Source organism: Suncus etruscus, chromosome 2, assembly GCF_024139225.1.
Source record: "Suncus etruscus isolate mSunEtr1 chromosome 2, mSunEtr1.pri.cur, whole genome shotgun sequence".
In the NCBI taxonomy this organism is placed as follows: domain Eukaryota; kingdom Metazoa; phylum Chordata; class Mammalia; order Eulipotyphla; family Soricidae; genus Suncus; species Suncus etruscus.
Genome location: NC_064849.1, coordinates 34,727,066 through 34,731,550, shown reverse-complemented (window position 1 = coordinate 34,731,550; position 4,485 = coordinate 34,727,066). Strand labels below are relative to the sequence as shown.

The 4,485-nt window shown below is 38.4% G+C and overlaps 1 non-coding gene across 1 annotated transcript; it reads left to right on the top strand.

The window, feature by feature from the left end:
- The first annotated feature begins 416 nt into the window (after positions 1–416).
- On the top strand, positions 417–520 carry LOC126002782 (small nucleolar RNA U13). Its single transcript, XR_007493419.1, has one exon. It is a non-coding gene; the product is annotated as a small nucleolar RNA U13 (small nucleolar RNA).
- Positions 521–4,485: the final 3,965 nt, after the last annotated feature.

Here is a 4,485-nt window from a genome sequence, read left to right as displayed (position 1 = left end):
GAAACCCAATTCTGAATTTAGTAAAAAGGGATTTTTTTTCTTGTTTTTTTTTTTTTTTTTTTTTTGCGTCACACCTGGCAGAGCTCGGGTTACTCCTGCCTCTGTGCTCAGAAATCTCTCCTGCAGGCATAGGAACCTTATGGGATGCTGGGATTTGAACGACTGTCTTTCCTGGATCAGATGTGTTCAAGGCAAACACCCTACTACTGTGCTCTCTTCAGCCCAAAAAGGGAAAATTTATTAAAATACAAAGAAATTTAGTTATTTGGAAGTAATAGGGAAACTTGTTAATGAGTCTCACAAATGCTGATTCCAAAGTCAGTGTTGACCTTAGATATTGATGAATCCAAAGAGCTGTGATGGTACCAGACTTTGCCTGAAAGTGAGCTGACATGCTCACCAGAAATGGATTTGAGATCCTTTTCCGGTTCATAAGCATGATGACTGGGTTTTCACATACCTCTGTGATATGTGCCTCCCTTCAACCTTGTTACTACGTTGGCACATGACCCTTCTGACATGAAAAAATAAAGAAATGGATTTGAGACACAGATACTTTCCAAGAGAGATTAATTTTGCACTTACTCTGCATATAGTGTGTGAGTGAGTGAGTGAGTGAGTGAGTGTGTGTGTATGTGTGTATGTGTGTGTGTGTGTGTGTGTGGTGTGTTGTTTTGGGGCCACACTTGGCAGTGCTCAGTTTGCTATCACTCTGGCTCCTGCAGACCCTTTTGTAATCAATATTTCTATAGATATACAAGTTGAATTGCTCCTAAATGACTTTCAACACCAGATCTGCACCTATCATTCTATCTTTCAGGCAGAGCATTTAAATTGACATGGTGAGCCAGGTGCATACTCATGCAAATGGAATGAAGAAGAAGTAAAATAAAGAATGCCAGGTTGGCCCAGAGAGATAGCACAGTGGCGTTTGCCTTGCAAGCAGCCGATCCAGGACCTAAGGTGGTTGGTTCAAATCCCGGTATCCCATATGGTCCCTCGTGTCTGCCAGGAGCTATTTCTGAGCAGACAGCCAGGCGTAACCCCTGAGCACCGCTGGGTGTGACCCAAAAACTAAAAAAAAAAAAAAAAAAAAAAAAAATGAATGCCAGGTCAGCACATACATCAGTACACAGGAACACAGGAATAGGAATTTGGACATCAGTGAATCATGAGAGTTGACTATACCATAAAGCCAAGAATCAAGCATGATAAGAGGGGAAGGTGGAGAGTGGTTTTAGCAATAACTTTGATGCCTGCTTTTTGGTGGGGCATTTGGACATTAGCTTTTTGGTAGAATTTGTGGGGCAATTAAAATTATTTAACAAATTTAAGTCAGGTAATTAAATATGGTATAGAATGACATGGTAAAAGTGAAGAGTGAAATGATAGAGGAGATTATTTAAAAATCTAGGCATAAGACATTGGGAAATGGGTGAGCCAGGTAACAGTCATGGAATAAAAAAGAAAGATAATACAGTTGCTAGTCTGAATTGTGTCCTATTGAACTTGAGAGTGAAGGGGAATGATCTGTCTGAATAATGCCAGGTTTTTATTTATTTATTTATTTTTGGGTTTGGGGCCTCACATGGTGATACTCAGGGGTTATTCCTGGCTATGCGCAGGTTTTTAGACTATTCATCTTTCTTCTTCTTTCTTCTTTCTTTTTCTTTCTTTGGTTTTTCTTTCTTTTTCTTCCTTCCTTCCTTCCTTCTTCCCTCCCTCCCTCTCTCTCTTTTCCTTCCTTCCTTCCTTCCTTCTTTCCTTCCTTCCTTCCTTCCTTCCTTCCTTCCTTCCTTCCTTCCTTCCTTCCTTCCTTCCTTCCTTCCTTCCTTCCTTCTTTCCTTCCTTCCTTCCTTCCTTCCTTCCTTCCTTCCTTCCTTCCTTCTTTCTTTCTTTCTTTCTTTCTTTCTTTCTTTCTTTCTTTCTTTCTTTCTTTCTTTCTTTCTTTCTTTCTTTCTTTCTTTCTTTCTTTCTTTCTTTCTTTCTTTCTTTTCTTTCTTTCTTTTCTTCCATTCTTTCTTCTTTCTTCCTTCCTCTTCTTCTTCATTATTATTATTATGTATACATGATTATTATGTAATTCTGAATGTTACTCTCTAATAAATGTATTCAACAGAAAAAGGCTTGCACTAAAAGTTACATTGCATTTTCTCTTCTAGTGACTGAATTCCTTATACAACTGCTTTGATTTAGGTCACTCTATGAAGAATCATTGTCCAAGAGCAGAGAAGGTATCACTTGTAATTAATAGACTAATACAGTTTTTGCTTTCAATTAATATTCCGTGTTTACCTCTTTGAACAATTAGCTTGAGAATATTTAAAGTAAAGAAGTTGTTTCAGAATCACCAATGGTACAAAATGTCAATTAGTTGAATATGGTTTTGATTATTAGATTCCATTTTATACCTGAAGAATAGCACTCAAATGAAAGAACTGGTAAATAAGTTTAAGTAATGGTCAAAGGACATTGCTAAAATTTTATCAGACCACAATAAAAATTAATCAGGTATAAACTTTGATAAGCCGATCTTTTATAAACTGAATATGGATGCTGTGGTGTGTGTGTGTGTGTGTGTGTGTGTGTGTTTATGGGCTCTGGCAGTCAGTCCAACAGAGACCGTTCAGAAAGTCTGCAAACTTATAATCTCTATAGGTAGCATAGGGCACTATTTTTGTGCTTTAACAAAGCTGGTATTATTCTATATCTCTGTTGCCACAATTTTTGCTGTACCAGGAGAAATTTATGCAGCTAGGCTCTAGTGTGTCTCCAGGGTAGTGTAGACAGGATAGCTTAAGATGGGGAATGTGCTGACAGATTGGAAGAAAGTCAGATGAAGGCAGAATATGTGGTTAAGGGGCTGGAGGAACTAAGTGGGGAGGAAACTGAGTGGAAGTGCTGACACTAGCTTGCTCTGTATTACCAACACCCAGAGATGTGGCCTGATGAGAGGGTGCCAGCCCATGGTGGGCTCTTGGGGAGGAGGATATAGTTGTTGTGACCCAGAGGAGCTGTATATGAGAAGAACAGAGGAAAATATAAGTTGGGGAAAAGTTGCCTAATGAATATATCAGTTAGGAGACAGAATCTAGTAGGAATAGGCTGAAGTCGGGAAGTTCTCAACTAGACAGTTGGTCTCTAAACAGTATAAAAAACATCCTATACAGTGGAACAAAACACCATGGTCAGGAAAAAGTGGAAGGATCTAGACAACCCACTGCCCGATCTGAAGAACTAGCGAAATTCACTCCAGCTGCAATTTTTTCCTGTAGGTAAGGATTTTACAAATATTAAGAGATATAGCTAAAATATTAAAATTTGCTTCATGTTACTTTCTTCAAACCTTAGTGCCTCATTCAAACTGGTCTAATCTCCCTACTCCAATTTCTTTGTGCAAAAATACCTTTCTATAAGAACTATTGCGTATGCCACATTAACCCTAGGACCATTTCTTCTTCAGCCAGATGCTTCATTTTGGGTCTTCTCTTACTCTTCCTTGAATTCAATATATCTGTGGACTTGTTTTTATCTCCATGATCTGGCAAATGCATAGTCTCAACATAAAATGCATTATGCCTGGACCATGGCATGTACCATAGAATCTAGTAACAGTTCTAGTTATTATAATTATAATAGTTATTACATGCTAAATGGCATTATTCTCTTTATTGATCACAAAATATAATAAGCCTTCTATTTTGGGCCCAGTACAATAGATTGCTGGCTTAGAACATCTGAATTTCAAGGCGTAGGTTGCAAATTCAATTCTTGATTGCTGCCATAGGTGCTGAGAATGATCCTGGAAACTCTTCTCTTTGAGCCTGGCAGCTGTGTTCACTGTTAACCCTCACTCTGCAGCCAGGTGTGAGTGTATATAATGCAACAAAGGATGCAACCGAAGACTAGCACCATAAACAAAAGAGCTGTTAGCACCATAGACAGAAAGTACAATCACTGACTAGCATAGACATGAGCACCACAGTAATCCAAAAAAGCCCCAAAATAAAATATTTTGAGATTCAACTAAATGAGATCCCCCACCACTACCATTAGCAAATATGCAACAACTACAACTAAGGAGCACAACCCTTAGTGAGCACCATGATCAAGTGTGCAACTACCACAAGCTGAGGTGTGACATAGTTTGCACCACAGCTAATAATGAATGAACAACATGGCAGATATGGCAAACTGGCAAAGTGAATAAAATAAATAAGATAGTTATTTTAATTTTCTAGTGTGTAGATAACATCTATAATCCATTTATTTTGTTCTCACTGTTCAATTGAAGAGAGCAGGAAGTGCTGTATTGGGAGGAGAAATGTTGAATGTATTTTAAAGAAGCAGATTCCATTGGAGTTGTATTTTAGGCTTTCCTTCATCTGCTTACTCCTTCCTGGATAGGCAAAATGGCCTTTGGTTAATCTGGAAAGAAGAGCATATAGTCTGTCCTTTCTTCATCCTCTTTCTTCGAGCGAACCT